Here is a 25,892-nt window from a genome sequence, read left to right as displayed (position 1 = left end):
AACCAATCCCAAGGGTACAAACCAATCCCAAGGGTACAAACCAATCCCAAGGGTACAAACCAATCCCAAGGGTACAAACCAATCCCAAGGGTACAAACCAATCCCAAGGGTACAAACCAATCCCAAGGGTACAAACCAATCCCAAGGGTACAAACCAATCCCAAGGGTACAAACCAATCCCAAGGGTACAAACCAATCCCAAGGGTACAAACCAATCCCAAGGGTACAAACCAATCCCAAGGGTACAAACCCCTCACCTGCCAGGCTGAGGTCATGGCTTAGAGCCAATCAGAGACAGCACAAAAACGTGTACCATGGAGGCTCCCAAGCACGTACCACATACAAACGTGTACAATCTATGATCCCAAGCACGTACCACATACAAACGTGTACCATCGAGCCTCCTAAAACGTGTACCATCGAGCCTCCCAAGCACGTACCACATACAAGCGTGTACCAATGTACCATGGAGGCTCCCAAGCACGTACCACATACAAACGTGTACCATGGAGGCTCCCAAGCACGTACCACATACAAACGTGTACCCCATGGAGACTCCCAAGCACGTACCACATACAAACGTGTACCCCATGGAGGCTCCCAAGCACGTACCACCAAGCCTGCCAAGCACGTACCACATACAAACGTGTAACATCGAGGATCCCAAGCACGTACCACATACAAACGTGTACCATGGAGGCTCCCAAGCACGTACCACATACAAACGTGCAACATCGAGGATCCCAAGCACGTACCACATACAAACGTGTACCATGGAGGCTCCCAAGCTCGTACCACATACAAACGTGTACCATGGAGGATCCCAAGCACGTACCACATACAAACGTGTACCATGGAGGCTCCCAAGCTCGTACCACATACAAACGTGTACCCCATGGAGACTCCCAAGCACGTACCACATAAACGTGTACCATGGGGGCTCCCAAGCACGTACCACATAAACAAACGTGTACCATGGCATGGAGGCTCCCAAGCACGTACTACATACAAACGTGTACCATCAAGCCTACCAAGCACGTACCACATACAAACGTGTACCATGGAGGCTCCAAAGCACGTACCACATACAAACGTGTACCATGGAGGCTCCCAAGAACGTACGACATACAAACGTGTACCATGGAGGCTCCAAAGCACGTACCACATACAAACGTGTACCATGGAGGTTACCAAGCACGTACCACAAACAAACGTGTACCCCATGGACTCATGGAGGTTCCCAAGCACGTACCACATACAAACGTGTACCCCATGGAGGCTCCCAAGCACGTACCACAAACAAACGTGTACCCCATCGAGCCTCCCAAGCACGTAACACAAACGTGCACCCCATGGAAGCTCCCAAGCACGTAACACAAACGTGTACCCCATGGAAGCTCCCAAGCACGTACCACAAACAAACGTGTACCATCTAGGATCCCAAGTACGTACCACGTACCATACGTGTACCATGGAGGCTCCAAAGCACGTACCACATACAGCGTGTACCATAGAGGCCGCGTCGGAACTAGACACGTGAGCAGATATCCGGACCACGTGGTAACATGTTTAGGGAGACGGATGGACACGGGACAATCCACCTCCATCTTCCACTTTGTTGTGCAAGTACTTATTAAATTCGTCCATGGATTTATAGACAAGGTGTGACAGGCCCAGGTTCGCGTACGAGTGCACATCTTAACTCACCTCAACGACCTCCACCACGCGATCAATGGCGACAAAGAAAAAGCATTTCCGCTAACAAGGTATTTATATCGGCGCGCAAACATGCACTTCCGGTAACCTTCCTCTTCTTTAACTTGTTCATAACTGCTAAAGAATTTGAATTCACATCTTAATCTTATTGAGCCCATTGTTGTGAAGGAAAAAAGCTCGATACATTTCCTCATCAAATAGCGAAGATTTCCACATGAAATTTCCCGTCTCACGATCACCTTTCCTCCCTCACGTGGATCCTTCCCTCGTTTTATCCTTCTGTCACGCGCACCCTTCACTCACCTGCATCCTTCCCTCACCTGTGGACTTCCTTCAGGTCTAATTTCCCTTTGGGACAACATGGGAGATGAAGGTTGTGGTGAAGTTCCATCGGAATTGTTCGTGCAGTTTGTGAGAAGAAAGGAAAGACCTATTTTGGGGGGCAACCCCCCAGTAGACCCCTCAGTGCCCCATTTTTAGCTCACCTGGAATGTAGTTCTGGGGGCTTCTGCGACGGCGCGTCGTTCGTCCATCAGTCTATAAACACCTGCAACTTCTTCAACGAAACCGCTGATGGGATTGAAACCAAATTTGGCACAAATTATCTTTGTTGTTGTGACTAAAGTTCGTTCACGGCCTAAAAAAAATCTGGACCTGAAAGGGTCGAGTGGGGGGTGCGGTGGGGGTGGGGGAGGCGGGGGGGTTCCCCCCAAAATATGTATTTTTTGTTTGTTTGTTTAAAATCTTATGATTAGTTAGTATGATTGTACCTGCTGCCCTATATTCTAGCAACCATTGAAATTGGTTTAAAATACCTTTAGTTGCGGTGCAGTGTTTATTCTACCAGGTGTATTACCCCGATTTTGTTTTTTAATACCAGGAACAAACATTGATACTGTGGTGCGGGAGCACACACGTTGAACAAAGGTAGGCCACAACGCTTTGGTTATCATCGAGCTCTTTATTCATTGCTCACTCATCCGCACTGGAGCGCTCCGGGCTGCGCGCCCGGTGTATATCCCGCGGCCACGCCTACCCCTCAGGCGTGGCCGCCACCCACTTGGTGCGTGGAATGATGCCCTCACGCCAGTGAGCTTTCGTGTCCGCCACACGCGCCCCCCCAGAATTCCCGCGCACCTGGAGGGCCAGTTTGCGGGGCAACCGGATGACCCGGCCGAAGCGCCCTCTGGCGACTGGCGGCGTCCGGGGTGCAGGGATGCCTCCGGTTGAACCCGGGATGGGTGCAGGACCGGGGGGGCGGCGTGCCGTCGGGCCTGTGCGGTGCCGGGGGTCCGCCCGCAGGGGGGCGGCCCCGACACGGGGGCCGAGCCACCGGCGGTGGGTGGTCCACTTCGAGGTGGGCCGGCTTGAGGCGATCCACCGAGACGCGGTCGGGAGTGCCGCCGATGTCCAAGGTGAAATGTTTCACCCCGGTCTCCAGCACGTGGAAAGGCCCGTCGTACGGGGGCCGCAGTGGTGTCCGGTGGGCGTCGTGCCGGACGAAGACGTACTCCGCGGTGCGAAGCTCCGGGGCGACGTGCGGAGGCGGGTGCCCGTGGTGCGCCGTCGGCACCGGGGCGAACCTCCGGGCGGTCTCCTGCAGCGCGGAGCGCTCCTGCGCCACAGACCATGGTGCCGTGGGGTCGGGGAGGAACTCGCCCGGCACCCGCAGCGGCTGTCCGAAGACCAACTCCCCCGCGGATGTGCGCAGGTCGTCCTTGGGCACTGTCCGGAGGCCCAGCAGGACCCAGGGGAGCCTGTCGACCCAGCCGCCGTCGCGGAGGGTGGCCCGGAGCGCGGCCTTAAACGAGCGGTTGAACCGCTCGCACAGGCCGTTGGCCTGGGGGTGGTAGGCCGTGGTTCGGTGCAGCTGGACCCTGAGCCCCCGCGCGACCGCCCCCCAGAGCTCCGAGGTGAACTGGGGGCCGCGGTCGGATGAGATGTCCGAGGGGGCGCCGAACCAGGCGACCCAGGTGGCGATGAACGCCTGCGCGATGTCCGCCGCCGTCGTCGCCGCCAAAGGCACGGCTTCCGGCCACCGGGTGGTGCGGTCCACCATGGTGAGGACGTGGGTGAAGCCCCGCGAGGGTGGCAGAGGTCCCACCAGGTCCACGTGCACGTGGTCGAACCTACGTGTCGGCACCGTAAACGGGGCCAATGGGGCCTGGGTGTGCCGGTGCACCTTCGCGCGCTGGCACGCGAGGCATGTCCTGGTCCAGCCGCGGACGGCCTTCCGGAGGCCATGCCAGACAAACTTGTCGACGACCAACCTCTGGGAGGCCTTCGTGCCCGGGTGGGACAGGCCGTGGATGGCGTCAAAAACCTGGCGCTGCCAGCCCGCGGGCACGATGGGGCGAGGCCGCCCGAGGGAGACGTCGCAAAGAGGGCCGCGCCGTCGAACGGCACCTCGGTGACGCGGAGGCCCGTGATGGCGGTCCGCAAGGCCTGGACACCGGGGTCGGCGGCCTGGTCCGCCGCCATCCGGGCATAGTCGATGCCAAGGTGGACTGCGTGGGCGACGGACAGGGAAAGGCAATCCGCCACCGGGTTGTCCTTCCTCGCGACGTGCCGGATGTCCGTCGTGTACTCGGACACGGCCGAGAGGTGACGCTGCTGCCGGGCCGACCACGGCTCGGCGACCTTGCCCATCGCGAAAACCAGTGGCTTGTGGTCGACGAAGGCCGTGAACGCATGGCCCTCGAGCAGATGGCGGAAGTGCCTGACCGCCAGGTGAAGCCCGAGCAACTCGCGGTCGAAGGTACTATAGCGGCGTTCGGGCGAGCGAAGCTGCCGGCTGAAGAACGCCAACGGTTGCCAGGCACCACGCACCCATTGCTCGTGTACCGCGCCCACCGCGTAGTCCGAGGCGTCGGTGGTGAGGGCGATCGGTGCATCGGGCGCCGGGTGCGCGAGCATGGTGGCGTTAGCCAAGGCGAGCTTCGCGCCCGTGAATGCCGTGTCCATCTGCTCGGTCCAGGTAATGTCACCTTTGCCCGGCTTGCCCCGGAGGGGCTCGTGCAAGGGGCGCAGGAGCTGGGCGATGCGGGGCAGGAACCGATGGTAAAAGTTTACCATGCCCAGGAACTCCTGGAGCCCCTTGATCATGCGGGGGCGTGGAAACCCCTTCACCACCTCCACCTTGGCCGGTAGGGGGACGGCCCCATGCCTGGTGACGCAGTGCCCCAAAAAGTCGATGTCGGCGACGCCGAACCGGCACTTGGCGGGGTTCACGATGAGGCCATGCTGGCCCAGACGTTCGAAGAGCGTGCGTAGATGGTGTCGGTGCTCTTCACGGGACGCGCTGGCGACGAGGATGTCGTCCAGGTACACGTAGACAAAATCCAAGTCGCGCAAGACGCTGTCCATTAGGCGCTGGAACGCCTGAGCCGAATTCTTCAAACCGAAGGGCATCCGAAGAAATTCCAAAAGGCCGAACGGCGTGATGACCGCCGTATTCGGGATGTCCTCCGGCCTGACGGGGACCTGATGGTAGCCGCGTATGAGGTGCACCTTCGAAAAGAAGGACATGCCCGCCAACCAGGCGGAGAAGTCCTGGATGTGGGGGATGGGGTAGCGGTCGGGGCTGGTGGCGTCGTTGAGGCGCTGGTAGTCCCCGCATGGTCGCCATCCCCCGCCGGGCTTTGGCACGATGTGAAGCAGCGACGCCCAAGCACTCTCGGAGCGCCGCATGATGCCGAGCCGCTCCAGCATAGCGAACTCCGCTTTAGCTACGGCGAGCTTCGTCGGCTCGAGGCGGCGTGCCCGGGCGTAGACCAGTGGCCCGGCGGTGGGGATATGGTGTTCCACCCCATGCTTGACGGCCCCCGCCGAGAATGTGGGCCGCGTGAGGGCCGGGAAACCCGCGAGGAGGCGGGTGAATTTGTTCGCTGCCGGAACCGAACCGCTCAGCAAGCCGCTCGGCGAGCCGCTCGATGAGCCGCTCCGGGAGCTGCTCAACGAGGCGGGCAGCGCGCAAGTGAGCGAGCTGAACGTCTCAGCCTGGACAAGCCTTCTGTGCTTGACGTCCACCAGTAGACCATTGGCACACAGGAAGTCCACGCCGAGCAGTGCCATAGGCACGTCGGCAGTGACGAATGACCATCAGAAAACCTGCCCTCCGAACCGCAGAGAAAGGCAGCGTTTTCCGTACGTGCGAATGGACGTACCGTTTGCGGCAAGCAGCGCGGGGCCCCGGCCCGCGGACTGCTTGTCGGACGTACCGGCGGGAACGACACTCACCTGCGCTCCCGTGTCGCACAGGTAACGGCGCCCGGATAAGGTGTCCGTGATGAACAACAGGCTGCCAGTCTGGCCGACGCTCATGGCAGGAAGCGAGCGCCGGCCTGGTCGTTTCCCGACCTGCCAAAAGTACAAGGCGGGCGACAGGACCTGGCCTTGTGGCCGAACCTGGCATGGAAATGGCACCAGGTCTGGCCCGGTGGTGGTCGCCGCACCGGTTGCGACGACAGTGGTGGGCGGGGCGTGGCGGCGGCCATGCACGGATCCACCAAACCTACGCCGCGCTCAGAAGGAACCGAACGCCATGCCACGCGGCGATCCTCCAAACCTACGCCATATTCGGGAGGATCCGAACGCCATGCCACGCGGCGATCCGCCAAACCTACGCCGTGCTCGGAAGGATCCGAACCACCCGTGCCGTGCGCGGCGCCAGGACCCACGACGGCCGTGCTATATGCCGGCCGCGCGTCGTGGGCTGCGAAGTACTTGTCCGCCTCCCTGGCCAGGGCCCGCGGTTCCGTAATGGTCGACCCGGCCAACGCGAGCCGCACCTGTACAGGCAGCGCGCGGAGGAAGAGAACACGGAACAGGAAATCCGCGCGGCCGTCACCGAGCAGGGCTAGCATGTAATCCATGCGGGCGGACAGGCGTGTGTCGCCGAGGGCGGGAAGGTGCAAAAGACGGTCGGCACGGTCGGCCTCTGGGAGGCCAAACGTATCGAGGAGCAGCTGCTTGAGCGCTGCGTACTTGCCCTCGTCTGGCGGGTGCCGGAGGAAGGACACGACGTGCGCGGCCGTGCCGGAGCCAAGGGCAGCGACCACGTAGACGTACCTCGTGTCGTCCGCCGTGACGCCCCGGAGCTGGAATTGGGCCTCGGCTTGAAGAAACCAGGTGTCGGCCTGCGCTTCCCAGAACTCCAGCAGCTTGATCGCGTTGATGGCCATTGCGCGTTCAGGGGTTCAACTACTATTGAACCAGTCGGAGGTCACCAATGTGGTGCGGGAGCACACACGTTGAACAAAGGTAGGCCACAACGCTTTGGTTATCATCGAGCTCTTTATTCATTGCTCACTCATCCGCACTGGAGCGCTCCGGGCTGCGCGCCCGGTGTATATCCCACGGCCACGCCTACCCCTCGGGCGTGGCCGCCGCCCACTTGGTGTGTGGAATGATGCCCTCACGCCAGTGAGCTTTCGTGTCCGCCACAATACCGTATACCACAGTAGGTAAAGGTAAAGGTTGTGGACCAGGACCCACTTTGACCCCTGGTAAACAGGAGGGAGGGGGGTCAAACCAGGACCCACTTTGACCCCCGGTAAACAGGGGCGAGGGGGTCAAACCGGACCCATTTCGAAACCCGGTAAACAGGGGGGAGGAGGGTCAAATGGGACCCATTTCGAAACCCAGTCAACAGGGAAGGGGGTCAAACCAGGACCCACTTTGACCACCGGTAAACAGGGGGGAGGAGGGTCAAACCGGACCCATTTCGACACCCGGTAAACAGGGGGTAGGGGGTCAAACCGGACCCATTTCGAAACCCGGTAAACAGGGGGTAGGGGGTCAAACCAGGACCCACTTTGACCCCCGCTAAACAGGGGGAGGGGGGTCAAACCAGGACCCACTTTGAACCCCGGTAAACCCCCTTGCACCCAAAAAAAAAAAAATTAATGCCGCAAACAAACTTTACGGACTGACAGACTGAAGCGGGCAGACTGACGTGGACTGAAGCGGACAGACTGAAGTGGACAGACTGCCGCGGACACACTGACAGACGTATGGACTGACACGGACAAACTGACGGACTGACGCGGACAGACTGACACTGACAGACTGAAGCAGACAGACTGAAGCGGACGAACTGACACAGACACACTGACAGACGTATGGACTGACGCGGACAAACTGACGGACTGATGCGGACAGACTGACTCTGATAGACTGATGGATTGAAGCGGACAGATTGAAGCGGACAGACTGAAGCGGACAGACTGCCACGGACAGACTGAAGCGGACAGACTGAAGCGGACAGACTGCTGCGGACAGACTGCCGTGGACAGACTGCCGCGGACAGACTGCCGTGGACAGACTGCCGCGGACAGACTGCCGTGGACAGACTGACGGACTGAAGCAGACAGTCTGACACAGACACACTGACAGACTTATGGACCGACACTGACAGACTGCTGGACTGACGCGGACAGACAGACACAGACAGACTGACACCGACAGACGCTGACAGACTGACACCGACTGACGCTGACAGACTGACACCGACTGACGCTGACAGGCTGACACAAACTGACGCCGACAGACTGACACTCACAGACTGACAGACTGCTGGACTGACACTGACAGACCGACCGACACGGACAGACCGATGGACTGACACTCACAGACACTGACATATGGACCGACACTAACAGACCGACAGACAGACAGATGTATTGACACTGACAGACTGATGGACGGACACTCACATACTGACAATAACAAACAGACAGATGTATTGACACTGATGGACCGACACTGACAGACTGACGGACAGACACACTGAAAGACTGCTGGACTGACAATGACGGACCTTTGAACTGACACGGACAGACTGACACGGACGTCATCCTTGTCGCACACCAACCTGCCCACCAAATTGTCCAAATCAATCCACAACTTTCATCCTCGTCACAAACCAACCTGTCCACCAAGTTGTCCAAATCTGTACACAACTTTCATCCTTGTTACAAACCAACCTGTCCACCTCGATGTCCAAATCTGTACACAACTTTCATCCTCATCACAAACCAACCTGTCCACCAAGATGTCCAAATCTGTACACAACTTTCATCCTCATCACAAACCAACCTGTCCACCAAGATGTCCAAATCTGGACACAACTTTCATCCTCTTCACAAACCAACCTGTCCATCAAGATGTCCAAATCTCTTCACAACTTTCATCCTTGTTACAAACCAACCTGTCCACCAAGATGTCCAAATCTGTACAAAACTTTCATCCTTGTTACAAACCAACCTGTCCACCTAGATGTCCAAATCTGTACACAACTTTCATCCTCGTCACAAACCAACCTGTCCACCAAGATGTCCAAATCTGTACACAACTTTCATCCTCGTCACAAACCAACCTGTCCACCAAGATGTCCAAATCTGTACACAACTTTCATCCTCGTCACAAACCAACCTGTCCACCAAGATGTCCAAATCTGTACACAACTTTCATCCTCGTCACAAACCAACCTGTCCACCAAGATGTCCAAATCTGTACACAACTTTCATCCTCGTCACAAACCAACCTGTCCACCAAGATGTCCAAATCTGTACACAACTTTCATCCTCGTCACAAACCAACCTGTCCATCAAGATGTCCAAATCTGTACACAACTTTCATCCTCGTCACAAACCAACATGTCCACCAAGATGTCCAAATCTGTACACAACTTTCATCCTCGTCACAAACCAACCTGTCCATCAAGATGTCCAAATCTGTACACAACTTTCATCCTCGTCACAAACCAACATGTCCACCAAGATGTCCAAATCTGTACACAACTTTCATCCTCATCACAAACCAACCTGTCCACCAAGATGTCCAAATCTGTACACAACTTTCATACTCGTCACAAACCAACCTGTCCACCAAGATGTCCAAATCTGTACACAACTTTCATCCTCGTCACAAACCAACCTGTCCACCAAGATGTCCAAATCTGTACACAACTTTCATCCTCGTCACAAACCAACATGTCCACCAAGATGTCCAAATCTCTTCACAACTTTCATCCTCGTCACAAACCAACCTGTCCATCAAGATGTCCAAATCTCTTCACAACTTTCATCCTCGTCACAAACCAACCTGTCCATCAAGATGTCCAAATCTCTTCACAACTTTCATCCTCGTCACAAACCAACCTGTCCACCAAGATGTCCAAATCTGTACACAATTTTCATCCTCGTCACAAACCAACCTGTCCACCAAGATGTCCACATCTGTACACAACTTTCATCCTCGTCACAAACCAACCTGTCCACCAAGATGTCCACATCTGTACACAACTTTCATCCTCGTCACAAACCAACCTGTCCACCAAGTTGTCCAAATCTGTACACAACTTTCATCCTCGTCACAAACCAACCTGTCCACCAAGATGTCCAAATCTGTACACAACTTTCATCCTCGTCACAAACCAACCTGTCCACCAAGTTGTCCAAATCTGTACACAACTTTCATCCTCGTCACAAACCAACCTGTCCACCAAGATGTCCAAATCTGTACACAACTTTCATCCTCATCACAAACCAACCTGTCCATCAAGATGTCCAAATCTGTACGCAACTTTCATCCTCGTCACAAACCAACCTGTCCATCAAGATGTCCAAATCTGTACACAACTTTCATCCTCATCACAAACCAACCTGTCCACCAAGATGTCCAAATCTGTACACAACTTTCATCCTCGTCACAAACCAACCTGTCCATCAAGATGTCCAAATCTGTACACAACTTTCATCCTCGTCACAAACCAACCTGTCCACCAAGATGTCCAAATCTGTACACAACTTTCATCCTCGTCACAAACCAACCTGTCCACCAAGATGTCCAAATCTGTACACAACTTTCATCCTCGTCACAAACCAACCTGTCCACCAAGATGTCCAAATCTGTACACAACTTTCATCCTCGTCACAAACCAACCTGTCCATCAAGATGTCAAAATCTGTACACAACTTTCATCCTCGTCACAAACCAACCTGTCCATCAAGATGTCCAAATCTGTACACAACTTTCATCCTCATCACAAACCAACCTGTCCACCAAGATGTCCAAATCTGTACACAACTTTCATCCTCGTCACAAACCAACCTGTCCACCAAGATGTCCAAATCAGTCCACAACTTTCATCCTCGTCACAAACCAACCTGTCCATCAAGATGTCCAAATCTGTACACAACTTTCATCCTCGTCACAAACCAACCTGTCCATCAAGATGTCCAAATCTGTACACAACTTTCATCCTCGTCACAAACCAACCTGTCCATCAAGATGTCCAAATCTGTACACAACTTTCATCCTCATCACAAACCAACCTGTCCACCAAGATGTCCAAATCTGTACACAACTTTCATCCTCGTCACAAACCAACCTGTCCACCAAGATGTCCAAATCAGTCCACAACTTTCATCCTCGTCACAAACCAACCTGTCCACCAAGATGTACAAATCTGTACACAACTTTCATCCTCATCACAAACCAACCTGTCCATCAAGGTGTCCAAATCTGTACACAACTTTCATCCTCGTCACAAACCAACCTGTCCACCAAGATGTCCAAATCTGTACACAACTTTCATCCTCATCACAAACCAACCTGTCCATCAAGATGTCCAAATCTGTACACAACTTTCATCCTCATCACAAACCAACCTGTCCATCAAGATGTCCAAATCTGTACACAACTTTCATCCTCATCACAAACCAACCTGTCCACCAAGATGTCCAAATCTGTACACAACTTTCATCCTCGTCACAAACCAACCTGTCCATCAAGATGTCCAAATCTGTACACAACTTTCATCCTCATCACAAACCAACCTGTCCACCAAGATGTCCAAATCTGTACACAACTTTCATCCTCATCACAAACCAACCTGTCCATCAAGATGTCCAAATCTGTACACAACTTTCATCCTCATCACAAACCAACCTGTCCACCAAGATGTCCAAATCAGTCCACAACTTTCATCCTCGTCAAAAACCAACCTGTCCACCAAGATGTCCAAATCTGTACACAACTTTCATCCTCGTCACAAACCAACCTGTCCACCAAGATGTCCAAATCTGTATACAACTTTCATCCTCATCACAATCCAACCTGTCCACCAAGATGTCCAAATCTGTATACAACTTTCATCCTCATCACAAACCAACCTGTCCACCAAGATGTCCAAATCTGTATACAACTTTCATCCTCATCACAAACCAACCTGTCCACCAAGATGTCCAAATCTGTACACAACTTTCATCCTCATCACAAACCAACCTGTCCATCAAGATGTCCAAATCTGTATACAACTTTCATCCTCATCACAAATCAACCTGTCCACCAAGATGTCCAAATCAGTCCACAACTTTCATCCTCGTCACAAACCAACTTGTCCACCAAGATGTCCAAATCTGTACACAACTTTCATCCTCGTCACAAACCTGTTCACAAACCAACGTCACAAACCAACCTGTCCACCAAGATGTCCAAATCAGTCCACAACTTTCATCCTCGTCACAAACCAACCTGTCCACCAAGATGTCCACATCTGTACACAACTTTCATCCTCGTCACAAACCAACCTGTCCACCAAGATGTCCAAATCTGTACACAACTTTCATCCTCGTCACAAACCAACCTGTCCACCAAGATGTCCAAATCTGTACACAACTTTCATCCTCGTCACAAACCAACATGTCCATCAAGATGTCCAAATCTCTTCACAACTTTCATCCTCGTCACAAACCAACCTGTCCATCAAGATGTCCAAATCTCTTCACAACTTTCATCCTCGTCACAAACCTGTTCACAAACCAACGTCACAAACCAACCTGTCCACCAAGATGTCCAAATCTGTACACAACTTTCATCCTCGTCACAAACCAACCTGTCCATCAAGATGTCCAAATCTCTTCACAACTTTCATCCTCGTCACAAACCAACCTGTCCACCAAGATGTCCAAATCTGTACACAATTTTCATCCTCGTCACAAACCAACCTGTCCACCAAGATGTCCACATCTGTACACAACTTTCATCCTCGTCACAAACCAACCTGTCCACCAAGATGTCCAAATCTGTACACAACTTTCATCCTCGTCACAAACCAACCTGTCCACCAAGTTGTCCAAATCTGTACACAACTTTCATCCTCGTCACAAACCAACCTGTCCACCAAGATGTCCAAATCTGTACACAACTTTCATCCTCGTCACAAACCAACCTGTCCATCAAGATGTCCAAATCTCTTCACAACTTTTATCCTCGTCACAAACCAACCTGTCCACCAAGATGTCCAAATCTGTACACAATTTTCATCCTCGTCACAAACCAACCTGTCCACCAAGATGTCCACATCTGTACACAACTTTCATCCTCGTCACAAACCAACCTGTCCACCAAGATGTCCACATCTGTACACAACTTTCATCCTCGTCACAAACCAACCTGTCCACCAAGTTGTCCAAATCTGTACACAACTTTCATCCTCGTCACAAACCAACCTGTCCACCAAGATGTCCAAATCTGTACACAACTTTCATCCTCGTCACAAACCAACCTGTCCACCAAGTTGTCCAAATCTGTACACAACTTTCATCCTCGTCACAAACCAACCTGTCCACCAAGATGTCCAAATCTGTACACAACTTTCATCCTCGTCACAAACCAACCTGTCCATCAAGATGTCCAAATCTGTACGCAACTTTCATCCTCGTCACAAACCAACCTGTCCACCAAGATGTCCAAATCTGTACACAACTTTCATCCTCGTCACAAACCAACCTGTCCATCAAGATGTCCAAATCTGTACACAACTTTCATCCTCGTCACAAACCAACCTGTCCACCAAGATGTCCAAATCTGTACACAACTTTCATCCTCGTCACAAACCAACCTGTCCATCAAGATGTCCAAATCTGTACACAACTTTCATCCTCATCACAAACCAACCTGTCCATCAAGATGTCCAAATCTGTACACAACTTTCATCCTCATCACAAACCAACCTGTCCACCAAGATGTCCAAATCTGTACACAACTTTCATCCTCGTCACAAACCAACCTGTCCATCAAGATGTCCAAATCTGTACACAACTTTCATCCTCGTCACAAACCAACCTGTCCACCAAGATGTCCAAATCTGTACACAACTTTCATCCTCGTCACAAACCAACCTGTCCACCAAGATGTCCAAATCTGTACACAACTTTCATCCTCGTCACAAACCAACCTGTCCACCAAGATGTCCAAATCTGTACACAACTTTCATCCTCGTCACAAAACAACCTGTCCATCAAGATGTCCAAATCTGTACACAACTTTCATCCTCGTCACAAACCAACCCGTCCATCAAGATGTCCAAATCTGTACACAACTTTCATCCTCATCACAAACCAACCTGTCCACCAAGATGTCCAAATCAGTCCACAACTTTCATCCTCGTCACAAACCAACCTGTCCACCAAGATGTCCAAATCTGTACACAACTTTCATCCTCGTCACAAACCAACCTGTCCATCAAGATGTCCAAATCTGTACACAACTTTCATCCTCATCACAAACCAACCTGTCCACCAAGATGTCCAAATCTGTACACAACTTTCATCCTCGTCACAAACCAACCTGTCCACCAAGATGTCCAAATCTGTACACAACTTTCATCCTCGTCACAAACCAACCTGTCCACCAAGATGTCCAAATCTGTACACAACTTTCATCCTCGTCACAAACCAACCTGTCCATCAAGATGTCCAAATCTGTACACAACTTTCATCCTCGTCACAAACCAACCTGTCCACCAAGATGTCCAAATCTGTACACAACTTTCATCCTCGTCACAAACCAACCTGTCCACCAAGATGTCCAAATCTGTACACAACTTTCATCCTCGTCACAAACCAACCTGTCCATCAAGATGTCCAAATCTGTACACAACTTTCATCCTCATCACAAACCAACCTGTCCACCAAGATGTCCAAATCTGTACACAACTTTCATTCTCGTCACAAACCAACCTGTCCACCAAGATGTCCAAATCTGTACACAACTTTCATCCTCATCACAAACCAACCTGTCCACCAAGATGTCCAAATCTGTACACAACTTTCATCCTCGTCACAAACCAACCTGTCCACCAAGATGTCCAAATCTGTACACAACTTTCATCCTCGTCACAAACCAACCTGTCCATCAAGATGTCCAAATCTCTTCACAACTTTCATCCTCGTCACAAACCAACCTGTCCACCAAGATGTCCAAATCTGTATACAACTTTCATCCTCATCACAAACCAACCTGTCCACCAAGATGTCCAAATCTGTATACAACTTTCATCCTCATCACAAACCAACCTGTCCATCAAGATGTCCAAATCAGTGTACAACTTTCATCCTCGTCACAAACCAACCTGTCCACCAAGATGTCCACATCTGTACACAACTTTCATCCTCGTCACAAACCAACCTGTCCACCAAGATGTCCAAATCTGTACACAACTTTCATCCTCGTCACAAACCAACCTGTCCACCAAGATGTCCAAATCAGCCCACAACTTTCATCCTCGTCACAAACCAACCTGTCCACCAAGATGTCCACATCTGTACACAACTTTCAACCTCGTCACAAACCAACCTGTCCACCAAGATGTCCAAATCTGTACACAACTTTCATCCTCGTCACAAACCAACCTGTCCATCAAGATGTCCAAATCTGTACGCAACTTTCATCCTCGTCACAAACCAACCTGTCCATCAAGATGTCCAAATCTGTACACAACTTTCATCCTCATCACAAACCAACCTGTCCACCAAGATGTCCAAATCTGTACACAACTTTCATCCTCGTCACAAACCAACCTGTCCATCAAGATGTCCAAATCTGTACACAACTTTCATCCTCGTCACAAACCAACCTGTCCATCAAGATGTCCAAATCTGTACACAACTTTCATCCTCGTCACAAACCAACCTGTCCACCAAGATGTCCAAATCTGTACACAACTTTCATCCTCGTCACAAACCAACCTGTCCACCAAGATGTCCAAATCTGTACACAACTTTCATCCTCGTCACAAACCAACCTGTCCACCAAGATGTCCAAATCTGTACACAACTTTCATCCTCATCACAAACCAACCTGTCCACCAAGATGTCCAAATCTGTACACAACTTTCATCCTCGTCACAAACCAACCTGTCCACCAAGATGTCCAAATCAGTCCACAACTTTCATCCTCGTCACAAACCAACCTGTCCATCAAGATGTACAAATCTGTACACAACTTTCATCCTCGTCACAAACCAACCTGTCCACCAAGATGTCCAAATCTGTACACAACTTTCATCCTCATCACAAACCAACCTGTCCATCAAGATGTCCAAATCTGTACACAACTTTCATCCTCATCACAAACCAACCTGTCCATCAAGATGTCCAAATCTGTACACAACTTTCATCCTCATCACAAACCAACCTGTCCACCAAGATGTCCAAATCTGTACACAACTTTCATCCTCGTCACAAACCAACCTGTCCATCAAGATGTCCAAATCTGTACACAACTTTCATCCTCATCACAAACCAACCTGTCCACCAAGATGTCCAAATCTGTACACAACTTTCATCCTCATCACAAACCAACCTGTCCATCAAGATGTCCAAATCTGTACACAACTTTCATCCTCATCACAAACCAACCTGTCCACCAAGATGTCCAAATCAGTCCACAACTTTCATCCTCGTCAAAAACCAACCTGTCCACCAAGATGTCCAAATCTGTACACAACTTTCATCCTCGTCACAAACCAACCTGTCCACCAAGATGTCCAAATCTGTATACAACTTTCATCCTCATCACAATCCAACCTGTCCACCAAGATGTCCAAATCTGTATACAACTTTCATCCTCATCACAAACCAACCTGTCCACCAAGATGTCCAAATCTGTATACAACTTTCATCCTCATCACAAACCAACCTGTCCACCAAGATGTCCAAATCTGTACACAACTTTCATCCTCATCACAAACCAACCTGTCCATCAAGATGTCCAAATCTGTATACAACTTTCATCCTCATCACAAATCAACCTGTCCACCAAGATGTCCAAATCAGTCCACAACTTTCATCCTCGTCACAAACCAACTTGTCCACCAAGATGTCCAAATCTGTACACAACTTTCATCCTCGTCACAAACCTGTTCACAAACCAACGTCACAAACCAACCTGTCCACCAAGATGTCCAAATCAGTCCACAACTTTCATCCTCGTCACAAACCAACCTGTCCACCAAGATGTCCACATCTGTACACAACTTTCATCCTCGTCACAAACCAACCTGTCCACCAAGATGTCCAAATCTGTACACAACTTTCATCCTCGTCACAAACCAACCTGTCCACCAAGATGTCCAAATCTGTACACAACTTTCATCCTCGTCACAAACCAACATGTCCATCAAGATGTCCAAATCTCTTCACAACTTTCATCCTCGTCACAAACCAACCTGTCCATCAAGATGTCCAAATCTCTTCACAACTTTCATCCTCGTCACAAACCTGTTCACAAACCAACGTCACAAACCAACCTGTCCACCAAGATGTCCAAATCTGTACACAACTTTCATCCTCGTCACAAACCAACCTGTCCATCAAGATGTCCAAATCTCTTCACAACTTTCATCCTCGTCACAAACCAACCTGTCCACCAAGATGTCCAAATCTGTACACAATTTTCATCCTCGTCACAAACCAACCTGTCCACCAAGATGTCCACATCTGTACACAACTTTCATCCTCGTCACAAACCAACCTGTCCACCAAGATGTCCAAATCTGTACACAACTTTCATCCTCGTCACAAACCAACCTGTCCACCAAGTTGTCCAAATCTGTACACAACTTTCATCCTCGTCACAAACCAACCTGTCCACCAAGATGTCCAAATCTGTACACAACTTTCATCCTCGTCACAAACCAACCTGTCCATCAAGATGTCCAAATCTCTTCACAACTTTTATCCTCGTCACAAACCAACCTGTCCACCAAGATGTCCAAATCTGTACACAATTTTCATCCTCGTCACAAACCAACCTGTCCACCAAGATGTCCACATCTGTACACAACTTTCAGCCTCGTCACAAACCAACCTGTCCACCAAGATGTCCACATCTGTACACAACTTTCATCCTCGTCACAAACCAACCTGTCCACCAAGTTGTCCAAATCTGTACACAACTTTCATCCTCGTCACAAACCAACCTGTCCACCAAGATGTCCAAATCTGTACACAACTTTCATCCTCGTCACAAACCAACCTGTCCACCAAGTTGTCCAAATCTGTACACAACTTTCATCCTCGTCACAAACCAACCTGTCCACCAAGATGTCCAAATCTGTACACAACTTTCATCCTCGTCACAAACCAACCTGTCCATCAAGATGTCCAAATCTGTACGCAACTTTCATCCTCGTCACAAACCAACCTGTCCACCAAGATGTCCAAATCTGTACACAACTTTCATCCTCGTCACAAACCAACCTGTCCATCAAGATGTCCAAATCTGTACACAACTTTCATCCTCGTCACAAACCAACCTGTCCACCAAGATGTCCAAATCTGTACACAACTTTCATCCTCGTCACAAACCAACCTGTCCATCAAGATGTCCAAATCTGTACACAACTTTCATCCTCATCACAAACCAACCTGTCCATCAAGATGTCCAAATCTGTACACAACTTTCATCCTCATCACAAACCAACCTGTCCACCAAGATGTCCAAATCTGTACACAACTTTCATCCTCGTCACAAACCAACCTGTCCATCAAGATGTCCAAATCTGTACACAACTTTCATCCTCGTCACAAACCAACCTGTCCACCAAGATGTCCAAATCTGTACACAACTTTCATCCTCGTCACAAACCAACCTGTCCACCAAGATGTCCAAATCTGTACACAACTTTCATCCTCGTCACAAACCAACCTGTCCACCAAGATGTCCACATCTGTACACAACTTTCATCCTCTTCACAAACCAACCTGTCCACCAAGATGTCCAAATCTGTACACAACTTTCATCCTCGTCACAAAACAACCTGTCCATCAAGATGTCCAAATCTGTACACAACTTTCATCCTCGTCACAAACCAACCCGTCCATCAAGATGTCCAAATCTGTACACAACTTTCATCCTCATCACAAACCAACCTGTCCACCAAGATGTCCAAATCAGTCCACAACTTTCATCCTCGTCACAAACCAACCTGTCCACCAAGATGTCCAAATCTGTACACAACTTTCATCCTCGTCACAAACCAACCTGTCCATCAAGATGTCCAAATCTGTACACAACTTTCATCCTCATCACAAACCAACCTGTCCACCAAGATGTCCAAATCTGTACACAACTTTCATCCTCGTCACAAACCAACCTGTCCATCAAGATGTCCAAATCTGTACACAACTTTCATCCTCATCACAAACCAACCTGTCCACCAAGATGTCCAAATCTGTACACAACTTTCATTCTCGTCACAAACCAACCTGTCCACCAAGATGTCCAAATCTGTACACAACTTTCATCCTCATCACAAACCAACCTGTCCACCAAGATGTCCAAATCTGTACACAACTTTCATCCTCGTCACAAACCAACCTGTCCACCAAGATGTCCAAATCTGTACACAACTTTCATCCTCGTCACAAACCAACCTGTCCATCAAGATGTCCAAATCTCTTCACAACTTTCATCCTCGTCACAAACCAACCTGTCCACCAAGATGTCCAAATCTGTATACAACTTTCATCCTCATCACAAACCAACCTGTCCACCAAGATGTCCAAATCTGTATACAACTTTCATCCTCATCACAAACCAACCTGTCCATCAAGATGTCCAAATCAGTGTACAACTTTCATCCTCGTCACAAACCAACCTGTCCACCAAGATGTCCACATCTGTACACAACTTTCATCCTCGTCACAAACCAACCTGTCCACCAAGATGTCCAAATCTGTACACAACTTTCATCCTCGTCACAAACCAACCTGTCCACCAAGATGTCCAAATCAGCCCACAACTTTCATCCTCGTCACAAACCAACCTGTCCACCAAGATGTCCAAATCTGTACACAACTTTCATCCTCGTCACAAACCAACCTGTCCACCAAGATGTCCAAATCTGTACACAACTTTCATCCTCGTCACAAACCAACCTGTCCATCAAGATGTCAAAATCTGTACACAACTTTCATCCTCGTCACAAACCAACCTGTCCATCAAGATGTCCAAATCTGTACACAACTTTCATCCTCATCACAAACCAACCTGTCCACCAAGATGTCCAAATCTGTACACAACTTTCATCCTCGTCACAAACCAACCTGTCCACCAAGATGTCCAAATCAGTCCACAACTTTCATCCTCGTCACAAACCAACCTGTCCACCAAGATGTCCAAATCTGTACACAACTTTCATCCTCGTCACAAACCAACCTGTCCACCAAGATGTCCACATCTGTACACAACTTTCAACCTCGTCACAAACCAACCTGTCCACCAAGATGTCCAAATCTGTACACAACTTTCATCCTCGTCACAAACCAACCTGTCCACCAAGATGTCCAAATCAGTCCACAACTTTCATCCTCGTCACAAACCAACCTGTCCACCAAGATGTCCAAATCTGTACACAACTTTCATCCTCTTCACAAACCAACCTGTCCACCAAGATGTCCACATCTGTACACAACTTTCATCCTCTTCACAAACCAACCTGTCCACCAAGATGTCCAAATCTCTTCACAACTTTCATCCTCGTCACAAACCAACCTGTCCACCAAGATGTCCAAATCTGTACACAACTTTCATCCTCGTCACAATCCAACCTGTCCACCAAGATGTCCAAATCTGTATACAACTTTCATCCTCTTCACAAACCAACCTGTCCACCAAGATGTCCAAATCTCTTCACAACTTTCATCCTCGTCACAAACCAACCTGTCCACCAAGATGTCCAAATCTGTACACAACTTTCATCCTCGTCACAAACCAACCTGTCCACCAAGATGTCCAAATCTGTACACAACTTTCATCCTCGTCACAAACCAACCTGTCCACCAAGATGTCCAAATCAGTCCACAACTTTCATCCTCGTCACAAACCAACCTGTCCACCAAGATGTCCAAATCTGTACACAACTTTCATCCTCGTCACAAACCAACCTGTCCACCAAGATGTCCAAATCAGTCCACAACTTTCATCCTCTTCACAAACCAACATGTCCACCAAGATGTCCAAATCTGTACACAACTTTCATCCTCGTCACAAACCAACCTGTCCACCAAGATGTCCAAATCAGTCCAAAACTTTCATCCTCTTCACAAACCAACATGTCCACCAAGATGTCCAAATCAGTCCACAACTTTCATCCTCGTCACAAACCAACCTGTCCACCAAGATGTCCAAATCAGTCCACAACTTTCATCCTTGTTACCAGTCCCTTTTGGACCATAATTTCACATTACATAAACTTGCAAGTGTTGACATTGCAGACATATTGGACAAACGTGATATGCACATGATTACTGATGATATAATGAGATGATGGACGAATTGCATATGTACACCTACTTCTCCAATAGAATAGAAAACGAATATTGTGTTTGGCAATTTAATTTTTTACAGAAAAATGAAGAATCGTGAAGCGGTCCCTTTGAAACCAAGAGACGAACTGCATTGAAAGTGGATTTACTTCTTCATGCAGCTGTATGAATCAAATTGGCACCCCTTTATATGAACGTTTCTGGAGCATCACTTGGTGCCTCCTAAGAACACAAGGGTAGTCATGCATGCACACGAGATTTTTTGAATGTCCCTTATTTTCTATTGCTTAGCATTTTTTGCAAGCAAAGGAATGTCCCTTCAATTCCGTAGTTTGCCACATGGTACATGCCCTTATATAAAGGGGCCTTTTCCATGCCCATGGAATGTCCCTAATATTCCGTAGTTTGCCACATGGTACATGCCCTTATATAACGGGGCCTAGGGGCCTTTTCCATGCCCATGGAATGTCCCTAATATTCCCTAGTTTGCCACATGGTACATGCCCTTATATAAAGGGGCCTTTTCCATGCCCATGGAATGTCCCTTCAATTCAGTAGTTTGCCACATGGTACATGCCCTTATATAAAGGGGCCTTTTCCATGCCCATGGAATGTCCCTAATAGTCCGTAGTTTGCCACATGGTATATGCCCTTATATAAAGGGGCCTTTTCCATGCCCATGGAATGTCCCTTCTATTCCGTAGTTTGCCACATGGTATATGCCCTTATATAAAGGGGCCTTTTCCATGCCCATGGAATGTCCCTTCTATTCCGTAGTTTGCCACATGGTATATGCCCTTTTATATAGGGGCCTTTTCCATGCCCATAATATTCCGTAGTTTGCCACATGGTACATACCCTTATATAAAGGGGCCTTTTCCATGCCCATGGAATGTCCCTTCTATTCCGTAGTTTGCCACATGGTATATGCCCTTATATAAAGGGGCCTTTTCCATGCCCATGGAATGTCCCTTCTATTCCGTAGTTTGCCACATGGTACATGCCCTTATATAAAGGGGCCTTTTCCATGCCCATGGAATATCCCTTCTATTCCGTAGTTTGCCACATGGTACATGCCCTTATATAAAGGGGCTTTTTCCATGCCCATGGAATGTCCCTTCTATTCCGTAGTTTGCCACATGGTACATGCCCTTATATAAAGGGGCCTTTTCCATGCCCATGGAATGTCCCTTCTATTCCGTAGTTTGCCACATGGTACATGCCCTTATATAAAGGGGCCTTTTCCATGCCCATGGAATGTCCCTTCTATTCCGTAGTTTGCCACATGGTACATGCCCTTATATAAAGGGGCCTTTTCCATGCCCATGGAATGTCCCTTCTATTCCGTAGTTTGCCACATGGTACGTAACCTTATATAAAGGGGCCTTTTCCATGCCCATGGAATGTCCCTTCTATTCCGTAGTTTGCCACATGGTACATGCCCTTATATAAAGGGGCCTTTTCCATGCCCATGGAATGTCCCTTCTATTCCGTAGTTTGCCACATGGTACGTAACCTTATATAAAGGGGCCTTTTCCATGTCCATGGAATGTCCCTTCTATTCCGTAGTTTGCCACATGGTACATGCCCTTATATAAAGGGGCCTTTTCCATGCCCATGAAATGTCCCTTCTATTCCGTAGTTTGCCACATGGTACATGCCCTTATATAAAGGGGCCTTTTCCATGCCCATGGAATGTCCCTTCTATTCCGTAGTTTGCCACATGATACGTAACCTTATATAAAAGGGCCTTTTCCATGCCCATGGAATGTCCCTTCTATTCCGTAGTTTGCCACATGGGACATGCCCTTATATAAAGGGGCCTTTTCCATGCCCATGGAATGTCCCTTCTATTCCGTAGTTTGCCACATGGTACGTAACCTTTTATAAAGGGGCCTTTTCCATGCCCATTGAATGTCCCTTCTATTCCGTAGTTTGCCACATGGTAGGTAACCTTATATAAAGGGACCTTTTCCATGCCCCTGGAATGTCCCTTCTATTACGTAGTTTGCTACATGGTACATGCCGTTATATAAAGGGGCCTTTTCCATGCCCATGGAATGTCCCTTCTATTCCGTAGTTTGCCACATGGTACGTAACCTTATATAAAGGGGCCTTTTCCATGCCCATGGAATGTCCCTTCTATTCCGTAGTTTGCCACATGGTACATGCCCTTATATAAAGGGGCCTTTTCCATGCCCATGGAATGTCCCTTCTATTCCATAGTTTGCCACATGGTACATGCCCTTATATAAAGGGGCCTTTTCCATGCCCATGGAATGTCCCTTCTATTCCGTAGTTTGCCACATGGTACATAACCTTATATAAAGGGGCCTTTTCCATGCCCATCGATCGGGTTCCACGCAAAGTATTGACATGGGCATTGAGGAAGTTAGGAGTGGAGGAATGGTTGATCAGAGTAGTGATGGCAATGTACAAAAGAGCGCGCACAGCTGTAAGGACAAAGGACGGGAACAGTGGTGAGTTTGAGGTGAAGGTGGGAGTGCATCAGGGGTCGGTACTAAGTCCACTACTATTTGTAGCTGTGATGGAAGTGCTGGCTCAGAACGTAAAGGAGGGTTTACCGTGGGAGTTGTTGTATGCAGATGATCTGGTGTTGATTGCGGAAAGTATGGATGGACCGAAGGAAAAGATGAACACGTGGAAGGAATGTATGGAGACAAAAGGTCTGAAGGTGAATATCGGAAAGACGAAGGTGATGGCAAGTGGTAAAGCATGTGGTGAGGTGGAAAGAACTGGGAAGTGGCCCTGTGCTGTGTGTCGGAAGGGTGTCGGAGTGAACTCCATTCAGTGTACAATGTGCGCTGAGTGGGTTCATCAAAAATGTAGTGGTCTGAGAGGGTCATTAACCAGTGTGGCAGCTACATTCAAATGTAAGGTGTGCACAGCGGGAGCTGCAGATGGTGGAAATGTTGAGTTGGATCTTGGAGACGGCGTGAAGCTGGAAGGTGTGAAAACATTTTGCTACCTCGGAGACATGCTGAATGGAGAAGGTGGATCAGACTCGGCAACGGTTGCTCGAGTGAGATGTGCATGGAAGAATTTTCGGGAATTGAGTGGCGTGGTGATGATGAGGGGAGTGTCGTTGAAGCTGAAGTGAAAGGTGTATGCTGCATGTGTGAGAAGTGTTATGATTTATGGGAGCGAGACATGGGTAATGAACGTAGAGCAGCAACAAAGGTTGGAAAGGGTGGAAATGCGAATGGTTCGACGGATGTGTGGAGCATCGTTGAGAGAGAGGAAGACAAATGATGAATTGCGAAAGATGATGGGAATAGAGCCTGTGATTGATGCTGTGACGAGGAACAGGTTGAGATGGTTTGGTCATGTGTTGAGGAAGGATGAAAGTGACTGGTTGAGAAGAGTGATGGAAATGAATGTAGAAGGAAGTAGAAGACGGGGAAGACCGAGAAAGACTTGGCTAAAGATGGTGGAAGAAGAAATGCGGACAAGGGGGTTAACAAGGAGAGATGCAGAAAATAGGGCAAAATGGAGAAGATTGTCATGGGGACCGCAAGGCTAACTCCCGCTCTAGCAGAGAAAATGGCCTTTTAAAATGCATGTTGTTGTTCCATACCCATGGAATGTCCCTTCTATTCCGTAGTTTGCCACATGGTACGTAACCTTATATAAAGGGGCCTTTTCCATGCCCCTGGCATTTTTCTCAAGATACATTTTAAATACGAACAAAAAACAACTTGTTCATCATACAACTTTATTAAAGACGATATAAAATAATTGAAAAAGTAAGGGGAAAAAATTATTCAACCCAGACGTGATTCAAACCCACAATCCCCATATTGGGAGTCTGATGCTTTATCCGTTCCGCCATTGGGCCAGCACATTACATATTTTTTTAATAATAGGAGATATAAAGTGAATATATTGTTGCGGTTTTTAGAACCTTCACATGTCAATTTAGTAGTAAATTCCCTTATGAATAACCCGTGTACATTTCCCCTTAATTGGCTGTTAATTGAAATAATTGCACCCGAGTTAGTCCACATTGCAACACGTAGCGAACCATAGGACCTCAACGTAGTTATATCATTATTATGTGTTTCAGGTAAGGCTGTGTTTCCAATAGTGACTCTACGTTGCATCAAACAAATGAGATATATCCCTTTCAATATCCCCAATGGCCTCCTAAAAGTGCCAGTAATGCGGCGTTCGCCACCATTGCATGGGGCTGTGTTTACTGGCTCCACATCGCCCCAAACTCCATTGCCCACGAGGCCAGGATCGGAGAAGAAGGGCGTGGCCCCACCTCGTCATCAAAGGTGGAGCAAGAGAGCCCCTGGCGACCAACCAGGAATCGGTGGGCATGGCTTGGTAGGGAGTGGCAAGGAAGATCTGGCAGCTCGAGAAAGTTCCACGGGGGTGGTTATAAAACCCTTGGCGCGAGGCCCACACGTAAGATGAGCGAGGAGAGGCGGCAGATGAGCTTCAGAGGCGGATGACCAAGGAGCACCGAAAGACGTATAAGAAGGCAGGAGAGACCAAGCTGCGAAAAGCCCCGAGACGCTGCTTTGGGCA

At 49.2% G+C, this 25,892-nt stretch overlaps 1 protein-coding gene across 1 annotated transcript in view; it reads right to left on the bottom strand.

Moving 5' to 3' along the window:
• Window positions 1-1,757, bottom strand: part of LOC137424374 (uncharacterized) — a 44,347-nt gene extending 42,590 nt beyond the window's left edge. The window contains exon 1 of the mRNA XM_078775394.1: window positions 1,708-1,757. The gene's annotated coding sequence lies outside the window, so the exon portion shown is untranslated. The remainder of the gene's footprint in view (window positions 1-1,707) is intronic.
• Between the last annotated feature and the right edge of the window lie 24,135 nt (window positions 1,758-25,892).

The sequence above is a fragment of the Myxine glutinosa genome, chromosome 4, assembly GCF_964187855.1.
Source record: "Myxine glutinosa chromosome 4, kmMyxGlut1.1, whole genome shotgun sequence".
NCBI lineage: Eukaryota > Metazoa > Chordata > Myxini > Myxiniformes > Myxinidae > Myxine > Myxine glutinosa.
Note: the sequence above shows the minus strand (reverse complement) of the source record. Positions and strands in the feature narration are given on the sequence as shown.